Here is a 12,454-nt window from a genome sequence, read left to right on the forward strand (position 1 = left end):
ACAATTACAATAAATCTCATTATCTTGCGATTTACAGCGATGTGTTTTTTGTTAGAGTAGGACAGTTCTATGTGATGTCAGAAGGCTTGTATGTATGTGTAGTACCTACAGTGTTACACAAATACTGGGAGAGGAGAGGAGAGGAGAGGAGAGGAGAGGAGAGGAGAGGAGAGGAGAGGAGAGGAGAGGAGAGGAGAGGAGAGGAGAGGAGAGGAGAGGAGAGGAGAGGAGAGGAGAGGAGAGGAGAGGAGAGGTGGTGGAATGTCATGTTGCAGCTGGCCTGGAGAGAGGTGGTGGTGGGAATGTCATGTTGCAGCTGGCCTGGATGTCCTTGTAGACATACTGAGGCAACTGACAGGAACTACCCAACCGGAATCCCCGGTCTCTCAGTTGTCTCTCTAACCCAACCAGCTCAGACAGGGACCCACGAGTGCATTCCAAACGGCCCCCTATTCCCTATATATTGCACTACTTTGGACCATTCCCTCCCGTAGGGCTCTGGTCAAAAGTAGTGCACTATATAGGGAATAGAGGGCCTTTTGGAACACAGCCCACCGCTCTCTACACTGCTGCCACAACGAGCCAGCGAAATGGGCCTGCGTCCAGAAACATATAAAAAAATAAAAAAAACATTTAGATCCCCCTTGCTTTTATTTTCTAAACTCTGTTAAAGAGAATGCTCTGACTTTTGTAGGAGTTGTTAAATGGGGAAAAACTCAGGAAATGAAATTGAGATTGTTCTGGCTCGAGTTCCCGCTTCAAAGACTTATGAGCGGTTCCCTAATGAAAACCTGACGGAACCTTAGAACCCGTCCCTGGAGAATAGAAGAGCTACTGCATCACAGGGAGGACGTCAAGGGCTGTGTCCCCAATGGCACCTTAAACCCTATCTAGTGTACTTCCTGTACCAGGGTCAAATATATAATATAGTGTTTTATCTCCATGTGTTGATGTGTATTATCTATAGCAGTGGTTCCCAACCTGTTTGGGTTACTGTGCCACCGAGTGCATTATGCTTCTGCCCGGAGAACCTCTGAAGTAGCCCGTCATATACTGTGTATATATACTGTATTCTATACTATTCTACTGTAGCTTAGTCTATGCTGCTCTGACATTACTCGTCCGTATGTTTATATGTTCTTAATTCCATTCCTTTACTTAGATTTGTGTGTATTGGGTATATATTGTGTAATTTGTTAGTTATTACATATTAGATATTACTACACTGTCGGAGCTAGAAACACAAGCTTTTCGCTACACTCACATTAACATCTGCTAAACACGTGTATGTGACCAATAACATTTGATTTGATTCATTCTCATTTTACCAGTAGACTTGTGGTGTCAGGAGTCTTCTCATGTACCCCTTGTGGATAGGCCAAGTACCCCCCAGGGGTCCTAGTACCCCAGGTTGGGAACCACTGGGCTATACAGTAGGTAAACCCTCTGCACTAACAGTTAATATACATGGATCATTAAAACCCCTAGAGCGTTAGACAGGGATTAGAATTATGGCCCAAACTAATTCCAGGAATGAAATAAACACATACAGAATGATTTCTGTGCTCATGTTACTAAGAGTCTTGTATTCTCACACAAAACCATAGAAACCCTAGGATGTAAAATGTTTTGGCAGATAACCCCAGATTTGTAAGTAATTACCTGGAATTTAGATGATCCCTGGCAACTACCCCACCAACTGGACCATCGCTTACAGTGTTATTATCTAACTCAACACACAGCGTCTACTGGCAGACAGCATCTACTGGCAGACAGCATCTACTGGCCCTGCTGTATTCTACTGTTATTATCTATAACTCAACACACAGCGTCTACTGGCAGACAGCATCTACTGGCAGACAGCATCTACTGGCCCTGCTGTATTCTACTGTTATTATCTATAACTCAACACACAGCATCTACTGGCAGACAGCATCTACTGGCCCTGCTGTGTTCTACTGTTATTATTTATAACTCAACACACAGCGTCTACTGGCAGACAGCATCTACTGGCCCTGCTGTGTTCTACTGTTATTATCTATAACTCAACACACAACATCTACTGGCAGACAGCATCTACTGGCAGACAGCATCTACTGGCAGACAGCATCTACTGGCCCTGCTGTGTTCTACTGTTATTATCTATAACTCAACACACAGCATCTACTGGCAGACAGCATCTATTGGCAGACAGCATCTACTGGCCCTGCTGTATTCTACTGTTATTATCTATAACTCAACACACAGCATCTACTGGCAGACAGCATCTACTGGCAGACAGCATCTACTGGCCCTGCTGTGTTCTACTGTTATTATCTATAACTCAACACACAGCATCTACTGGCAAACAGCATCTACTGGCCCTGCTGTGTTCTACTGTTATTATCTATAACTCAACACACAGCGTCTACTGGCAGACAGCATCTACTGGCAGACAGCATCTACTGGCCCTGCTGTGTTCTACTGTTATTATCTATAACTCAACACACAACATCTACTGGCAGACAGCATCTACTGGCAGACAGCATCTACTGGCAGACAGCATCTACTGGCCCTGCTGTGTTCTACTGTTATTATCTATAACTCAACACACAGCATCTACTGGCAGACAGCATCTATTGGCAGACAGCATCTACTGGCCCTGCTGTATTCTACTGTTATTATCTATAACTCAACACACAGCATCTACTGGCAGACAGCATCTACTGGCAGACAGCATCTACTGGCCCTGCTGTGTTCTACTGTTATTATCTATAACTCAACACACAGCATCTACTGGCAGACAGCATCTACTGGCAGACAGCATCTACTGGCCCTGCTGTATTCTACTGTTATTATCTATAACTTAACACACAGCATCTACTGGCAGACAGCATCTACTGGCCCTGCTGTGTTCTACTGTTATTATCTATAACTCAACACACAGCATCTACTGGCAGACAGCATCTACTGGCCCTGCTGTATTCTACTGTTATTATCTATAACTCAACACACAGCATCTACTGGCAGACAGCATCTATTAGCAGACAGCATCTACTGGCCCTGCTGTATTCTACTGTTATTATCTATAACTCAACACACAGCATCTACTGGCAGACAGCATCTATTGGCAGACAGCATCTATTGGCAGACAGCATCTATTGGCAGACAGCATCTACTGGCAGACAGCATCTATTGGCAGACAGCATCTACTGGCCCTACTATGTTCTACTGTTTTTATCTATAACTCAACACACAGCGTCTACTGGCAGACAGCATCTACTGGCAGACAGCATTTACTGGCCCTGCTGTGTTCTACTGTTATTATCTATAACTCAACACACAGCATCTACTGGCAGACAGCATCTACTGGCCCTGCTGTGTTCTACTGTTATTATCTACAACTCAACACACAGCATCTACTGGCAGACAGCATCTACTGGCAGACAGCATCTACTGGCCCTGCTGTTTTCTACTGTTATAATCTAACTCAACACACAGCATCTACTGGCAGACAGCATCTACTGGCCCTGCTGTATTCTACTGTTATTATCTAACTCAACACACAGCATCTACTGGCAGACAGCATCTATTGGCAGACAGCATCTATTGGCAGACAGCATCTATTGGCAGACAGCATCTACTGGCAGACAGCATCTATTGGCAGACAGCATCTACTGGCCCTACTATGTTCTACTGTTTTTATCTATAACTCAACACACAGCGTCTACTGGCAGACAGCATCTACTGGCAGACAGCATTTACTGGCCCTGCTGTGTTCTACTGTTATTATCTATAACTCAACACACAGCATCTACTGGCAGACAGCATCTACTGGCCCTGCTGTGTTCTACTGTTATTATCTACAACTCAACACACAGCATCTACTGGCAGACAGCATCTACTGGCAGACAGCATCTACTGGCCCTGCTGTTTTCTACTGTTATTATCTAACTCAACACACAGCATCTACTGGCAGACAGCATCTACTGGCCCTGCTGTTTTCTACTGTTATTATCTATAACTCAACACACAGCATCTACTGGCAGACAGCATCTACTGGCCCTGCTGTTTTCTACTGTTATTATCTATAACTCAACACACAGCATCTACTGGCAGACAGCATCTACTGGCCCTGCTGTGTTCTACTGTTATTATCTATAACTCAACACACAGCATCTACAGGCAGACAACATCTACTGGCCCTCCTGTGTTCTACTGTTATTATCTACAACTCAACACACAGCATCTACTGGCAGACAGCATCTACTGGCAGACAGCATCTACTGGCCCTGCTGTGTTCTACTGTTATTCTCTATAACTCAACACACAGCATCTACTGGCAGACAGCATCTACTGGCCCTGCTGTGTTCTACTGTTATTATCTATAACTCAACACACAGCATCTACTGGCAGACAGCATCAACTGGCCATGCTGTGTTCTACTGTTATTATCTATAACTCAACACACAGCATCTACTGGCAGACAGCATCTATTGGCAGACAGCATCTACTGGCCCTGCTGTGTTCTACTGTTATTATCTATAACTCAACACACAGCATCTACTGGCAGACAGCATCTACTGGCCCTGCTGTGTTCTACTGTTATTATCTATAACTCAACACACAGCATCTACAGGCAGACAACATCTACTGGCCCTCCTGTGTTCTACTGTTATTATCTATAACTCAACACACAGCATCTACTGGCAGACAGCATCTACTGGCAGACAGCATCTACTGGCCCTGCTGTGTTCTACTGTTATTCTCTATAACTCAACACACAGCATCTACTGGCAGACAGCATCTACTGGCCCTGCTGTGTTCTACTGTTATTATCTATAACTCAACACACAGCATCTACTGGCAGACAGCATCTACTGGCAGACAGCATCAACTGGCCATGCTGTGTTCTACTGTTATTATCTATAACTCAACACACAGCATCTACTGGCAGACAGCATCTATTGGCAGACAGCATCTACTGGCCCTGCTGTGTTCTACTGTTATTATCTATAACTCAACACACAGCATCTACTGGCAGACAGCATCTATTGGCAGACAGCATCTACTGGCCCTGCTGTGTTCTACTGTTATTATCTATAACTCAACAAACAGCATCCACTGGCAGACAGCATCTATTGGCAGACAGCATCTACTGGCCCTGCTGTATTCTACTGTTATTATCTATAACTCAACACACAGCATCTACTGGCAGACAGCATCTACTGGCCCTGCTGTGTTCTACTGTTATTATCTATAACTCAACACACAGCATCTACTGGCAGACAGCATCTACTGGCAGACAGCATCTACTGGCCCTGCTGTGATCTACTGTTATTATCTATAACTCAACACACAGCATCTACTGGCAGACAGCATCTACTGGCAGACAGCATCTACTGGCAGACAGCCTCTACTGGCAGACAGCATCTACTGGCAGACAGCATCTACTGGCAGACAGCATCTACTGGCTGACAGCATCTACTGGCCCTGCTGTATTCTACTGTTATTCTACTGGCCCTGCTGTATTCTACTGAGTCTGGTATCCTGAGCTGAGGCTGGGAGTGTGTGTGTGTGTGTGTGTGTGTGTGTGTGTGTGTGTGTGTGTGTGTGTGTGTGTGTGTGTGTGTGTGTGTGTGTGTGTGTGTGTGTGTGTGTGTGTGTGTGTGTGTGTGTGTGTGTTTGTCCTCCTGTGTGTGACTCCACTGTCCTCCACCATCACTGTTCAGTGTGGAATGCTGGGTATTCAGGGCAGCTGAACGTTCCGGCCCAGTTAAAAGCAGTAATACCATCTCTCTCTAATGCAATAGTTATCAGGAGTGATGACACTGGGCCATTCCCCAGCAGAGCAGCACAGAAATCTAATCAGGACATTGTTACTAAAACAGACTTGTTTATGGAGCCGCCCCTAAAGTAGACGCAGCAAGTATGGAAACAATGTCTTCCCTCTGTCAGCTCTGTTAGAGCTCTGTTAAACATGCCAGCTCGCAGGTCACACACCACACACACGCACCACACACACACACACACACACACACACACACACACACACACACACACACACACACACACACACACACACACACACACACACACACACACACACACACACACACACACACACACACACACACACACACACACACACACACACACACACACACACACACACACACACACACACACACATGGCAAGTGTATGAGGTGCCAGTGTGGTTAGGGGGAAGCGAGCGGTGGAACGGTGGGAGCGAGTGGTGGCTTGTGGAGGGCGATGTGGTATGGGGGTTGTCACAGGATGAGGGGGTTTGGGGGGGGTTCCGCGAGTGGTGGCTTATGGGGGAGGTGGTAAGGTTGGAGGGTTGGTATTGGAGGGTGTCACGGGGGCTGAGGAGAGTAGAGGATTTCAGGTCGTTACCATACAGCTGTTTTGGAAGCAGGGTAGAGTATAGCTCACCGCTCCCCTCTCAGGTTCAGTTAGTCCCAGACACACGTAACAGTTTGGCTGCATGTTAGCTCCTCTGAGCCCCCTGGACGGACCCACCAGCAATAGGTTAAATTAGGCTGCGTCAGCAACGGGACGACACATGAATGAATTGGGTCAACATCTGACTGGTGTACGCACGCAGGGGCCCAGCGGGGGGCTTGTCTGAGTCTCGGGATGCGTTCTAAATGGCTGTCTGTTCCCTATAGAATGGCCCCTATGGACCCTGGTCAGAAACGCTGCCCTATGTACAGGTAACTGCCAAAATAAAGGATACACACAAATCAAAAATATTTGTAAAAAAATCCTTAAAGTAGAATTTCTAGAGATGATTAATGTTACTGTCCCTACCACAACCAAAACAAATACTTAATTACATGTAATTATGTCCTTGAAACATTACATTTAAATACTGTAGAATTCCATGAATTCCTATGAAGGACTGATCCTACCGGGGAGTGGCAATATGGACGACCGGTGACTTCAAAGCCTCTCAATGGCCAATACATAGCATCAACAATCCAGGGTTTAAATACTTCGTTGTTTAAACCCCCTATGGTCCTTTCAGACTCTTTCAAAGTCACTGAGATCTCTTCTTCTAGCCATGGTAGACCAAATAATGGGCAACTGGGAATTTTTATACGTGACCCTAAGCATGATGGGATGTTAATTGCTTTGTGGAAACACCTTGCTTTCAATATACAATACTTTGTATCCCTGATTTACTCAAGTGTTTCCTTTATTTTGCCAGTTACCTGTAGGGAACCCTGGTCAAAAATAGGTGAGGAGAGGGGTGTGGAGCAGGCGCTATGGAGAGGTGAACAGTGTCTGGTTTCTCCCCTCTCTCTCGGGGCATAGTGAAACACTGTCACATGTCACAGAGAGAGTAGTAGTGGTTGTAAGTAGTAGAGTACCAGGAATAGTTAGATTAGGTATTCAGTAATCAGAGCTCTCTCTCTCTCTGTCTCACTCTCTGTCTCTCTCTCTCTCTCTGTCTCACTCTCTGTCTCTCTCTGTCTCTCTGTCTCTCTCTCTCTGTCTCACTCTCTGTCTCTCTCTGTCTCTCTCTGTCTCTCTGTCTCTCTCTCTCTCTCTCTCTCTCTCTCTCTCTCTCTCTCTGTCTCACTCTCTGTCTCTCTCTGTCTCTCTCTGTCTCTCTGTCTCTCTCTCCTCTCTCTCTCTCTCTCTCTCTCTCTGTCTCTCTCTCTCTGTCTCTCTCTCTCTCTCTGTCTCACTCTCTCTCTCTGTCTCACTCTCTGTCTCTCTCTGTCTCTCTGTCTCTCTCTCTCTCTCTCTCTCTCTCTCTCTCTCTCTCTCTCTCTGTCTCACTCTCTGTCTCACTCTCTGTCTCTCTCTCTCTCTCTCTCTCTGTCTCTCTCTGTCTCACTCTCTGTCTCTCTCTCTGGTCTCTCTCTCTCTCTTTCCCCCTTCTTCTCTCTCTCTCTCTCTGTCTCATCTCTGTCTCTCTCTCTCTTCTCCTCTCTCTGTCTTGCTCTCTCTCTCTCGTCTTCTCCTCTCTCTCTGTCCATCTCTCCCTCTCTCTCTCATTGTCTCTGTCTCTCTCTCTCTCTTTCCCCCTTCTTTCTCTCTCTCTCCCCCCTCTTTCTCTCTCTCTTTCACTTTCTGCTTTCTCTGAACAGTCAGTTGATCAACATATTAAGTTAGCCCTAGACTCACTCTACAGACCCATAAATCCCTTCTATTGGAAAGTTCATTTCACCATATTTGGAATGTAATCCTACCAACCGTAGAACAAGTGACTTAGACATGGCTGTTATTTCACTGCATGGGGTCATTTATTGGAATATTTATGAAATGTGATGAAATAAGTAGTGTGTGTGTGTGTGTGTGTGTGTGTGTGTGTGTGTGTGTGTGTGTGTGTGTGTGTGTGTGTGTGTGTGTGTGTGTGTGTGTGTGTGTGTGTGTGTGTGTGTGTGTGTGTGTGTGTGTGTGTGTGTGGCTGCTGGCATAGGGCCTCCAGATATAAACAGTGCCCAGAGGGCTTGTTGAGTGGGGTGAGGAGCGGTGGTGTGTGTGTGTGTGTGTGTATATGGTGTGTGTGTACATGCTAGCCCACTCAGTCCCATGTCAAGAGTCTCATGTATGTGCAGTATTTGCTCCGTCAGTCTGCACTCTGACCCCTCGTTGAAAGGTTGAATTCCATCGTATCGGCTTGTGTTCTGAAAATCACATGATGTCACCGGCATGGAATTGATGACAAATCGGCGTTTCTGTTAAGAAATGCATTAGCTGAATGGAGCAGGACGATACCCTTGCATTGTGCAAAACTTTTTTAGATTAATCAAAATGAGTGATTACCATTGAACGATAATGACATTTCACCCCCAAATCATTGCTAATTGAACAATGATATAATCACATAATGGTCTCCTAGCCAAAGCGTCCAATCAAATCAATCAAATTTTGGGGTCATGGGATCCCATTTGATCTAGTCTCAGACCACAGAGAGAACCCAGTGGTCACAGGTCTCAGACCACAGAGAGAACCCAGTGGTCACAGGTCTCAGACCACAGAGAGAACCCAGTGGTCACAGGTCTCAGACCACAGAGAGAACCCAGTGGTCACAGGTCTCAGACCACAGAGAGAACCCAGTGGTCACAGGTCTCAGACCACAGAGAGAACCCAGTGGTCACAGGTTTCAGACCACAGAGAGAACCCAGTGGTCACAGGTCTCAGACCACAGAGAGAACCCAGTGGTCACAGGTCTCAGACCACAGAGAGAACCCAGTGGTCACAGGTCTCAGACTACAGAGAGAACCCAGTGGTCACAGGTCTCAGACCACAGAGAGAACCCAGTGGTCACAGGTCTCAGACCACAGAGAGAACCCAGTGGTCACAGGTCTCAGACCACAGAGAGAACCCAGTGGTCACAGGGCTCAGACCACAGAGAGAACCCAGTGGTCACACACAACAGGGGTCAATACAGAGCCAGGGGTCAGGGATCAATACAGAGCCAGGGGTCAATTCAGAGCCAGGGGTCAGGGATCAATACAGAGCCAGTAGTCAATACAGAGCCAGGGGTCAATACAGAGCCAGGGGTCAGGGATCAATACAGAGCCAGTAGTCAATACAATACAGAACCAGGGGTCAGTACAGAGCCAGCGGTCAGGGATCAATACAGAGACGGGTCAACACAGAGACAGGGGTCAATACAGAGCCAGGGGTCAATACAGAGCCAGGGGTCAGTACAGAGCCAGCGGTCAGGGATCAATACAGAGACGGGTCAACACAGAGACAGGGGTCAATACAGAGCCAGGGGTCAGTACAGAGCCAGGGGTCAGGGATCAATACAGAGACGGGTCAACACAGAGACAGGGGTCAATACAGAGACAGGGGTCAGGGGTCAATACAGAGACAGGGGTCAATACAGAGACAGGGGTCAAAACAGAGACGGATAAATAAGGAGACAGGGCTCAATACAGAGCCAGTCTCCTACCCAAATGCCAGCCTATCCTCTATGTAGTGCACTACATTTGACCAGGGCCCATAGGGTTCCCATAGGACTCGGGTGAAAAGTAGTGCACTTTTGTGGTGAAGCTGTCCTGTCCCCTTAACAGAAAAACACCCCCAAAGCATAATGTTTCCACCTCCATGTTTGACGGTGGGGATGGTGTTCTTGGGGTCATAGGCAGCATTCGTCCTCCTCCAAACTTCAGACGGGCATGTATATGTGCTTTCTTGAGCAGGGGGACCTTGCGGGCGCTGCAGGATTTCAGTCCTTCATGGCGTAGTGTGTTACCAATTGTTTTCTTGGCGACTATGGTCCCAGCTGCCTTGAGATCATTGACAAGATCCTCCCGTGTAGTTCTGGGCTGATTCCTCACCGTTCTCATGATCATTGCAACTCCACGAGGTGAGATCTTGCATGGAGCCCCAGGCCGAGGGAGATTGACAGTTCTTTTGTGTTTCTTCCATTTGCGAATAATCGAACCATCTGTTGTCACCTTCTCACCAAGCTGCTTGGCGATGGTCTTGTAGCCCATTCCAGCCTTGTGTAGGTCCACAATCTTGTCCCTGACATCCTTGGAGAGCTCTTTGGTCTTGGCCATGGTGGAGAGTTTGGAATCTGATTGATTGATTGCTTCTGTGAACAGGTGTCTTTTATACAGGTAACAAGCTGAGATTGGGAGCACTCCCTTTAAGAGTGCGCTCCTAATCTCAGCTCATTACCTGTATAAAAGACACCTGGGAGCCAGAAATCTTTCTGATTGAGAGGGGGTCAAATACTTATTTCCCTCATTAAAATGCAAATCATTTTATAACATTTTTGACATGCGTTTTTCTGGATTTTTTGTTGTTGTTATTCTGTCTCTCACTGTTCAAATAAACCTACCATTAAAATTATAGACTGGTCATTTCTTTGTCCGTGGGCAAATGTACAAAATCAGCAGGGGATCAAATACTTTTTTCCCTCACTGTATAGGGAATGGGGTGCAGTTTGGGATTTGACAGTATGGTATGAGCCAGTTGAGCAGGTCTGAGAGATGAGAGATAGAGATGCTGGGTCAGACAGACAGACAGACAGACAGACAGACAGACAGACAGACAGACAGACAGACAGACAGACAGACAGACAGACAGACAGACAGACAGACAGACAGACAGGGAGGGAGGGAGGGAGGGAGGGAGGGAGGGAGGGAGGGAGGGAGGGAGGGAGGGAGGGAGGGAGGGAGGGAGGGAGGGAGGGAGGGAGGGAGGGAGGGAGGGAGGTGCTGGGTCAGACAGACAGCAGACAGACAGGGAGGGGGGGAGAGAAGGAAGGAGGGTGGGAGATGCTGGGTCAGACAGACAGACAGACAGACAGACAGACAGACAGACAGACAGACAGACAGACAGACAGACAGACAGACAGACAGACAGACAGACAGACAGACAGACAGACAGACAGACAGACAGACAGACAGACAGACAGACAGGGAGGTTAATGCTGGGTCAGACAGACAGGGAGGAAGGAAGGTAGCAGGTACATGGTGTTTTACTGAGATGTGTGCGTTGGCCAGGGGATTGATCTCTCTGCCACCCTCACCACCCTCGCCAACTGGACTCAGCCTGACCCCGACTCTGAAGCCCAGAACATGATGCTAGGTGCTGTTCCAGTCTGTTGGCAATCCCGTACCAGGACCACACACACACACACACACACACACACACACACACACACACACACACACACACACACACACACACACACACTGAGTGGTCTGAGTGGTCTGATTCACAGGGCAGTGGTCGGGGGCCCCTGTCTTTCCCAGCGTGGGCCGATATTCAGCGCCGCCCCGTCAGAAGCAGCACCCCTGTGACAGAACACAGGAAAGTGCACATTGGGTATTTATGGATCCTTGACCTCCTTCCCGACCTGATCCCGCAGGCGTGAGGAATGTTGGGGTAGTTGTTGCTGGTGTTGGTGCTGTGCCCGTCCCGTCTCTGAGACACAATATCACTGGACATCAATGAAACAAAACGGACTGCAATGGGGAGGGACTACCTCAACTTTTTTCCATTGGAAAGCTTTTCACTGTGGTGTGCTCTAATTAACATGACCCACAGCACTGATAGAAGACTGTGGCAATACAGTGATAGACTTAGTTCATATTCAGTCAGACATATTGATTTCTCTGTGGATGGTGCCCTGTGGATGGTGCTCTGTGGATGGTGCCCTGTGGATGGTGCTCTTTGGATGGTGCCCTGTGGATGGTGCTCTGTGGATGGTGCCCTGTGGATGGTGCCCTGTGGATGGTGCCCTGTGGATGGTGCTCTGTGGATGGTGCCCTGTGGATGGTGCCCTGTGGATGGTGCTCTGTGGATGGTGCTCTGTGGATGGTGCTCTGTGGATGGTGCCCTGTGGATGGTGCTCTGTGGATGGTGCTCTGTGGATGGTGCCCTGTGGATGGTGCTCTGTGGATGGTGCTCTGTGGATTGTGCTCTGTGGATGGTGCCCTGTGGATGGTGCTCTGTGGATGGTGCCCTGTG

At 47.6% G+C, this 12,454-nt stretch overlaps 1 protein-coding gene across 2 annotated transcripts in view; it reads left to right on the forward strand.

Annotated features, from left to right (window-relative positions):
• Nucleotides 1–12,454, forward strand: part of LOC106609731 (leucine-rich repeat-containing G-protein coupled receptor 5) — a 194,987-nt gene that overhangs the window by 79,915 nt on the left and 102,618 nt on the right. The gene's annotated exons all lie outside the window — the stretch shown is intronic.

This window comes from Salmo salar, chromosome 07 (assembly GCF_965601325.2).
Source record: "Salmo salar chromosome 07, fSalSal1, whole genome shotgun sequence".
Lineage (NCBI taxonomy): Eukaryota > Metazoa > Chordata > Actinopteri > Salmoniformes > Salmonidae > Salmo > Salmo salar.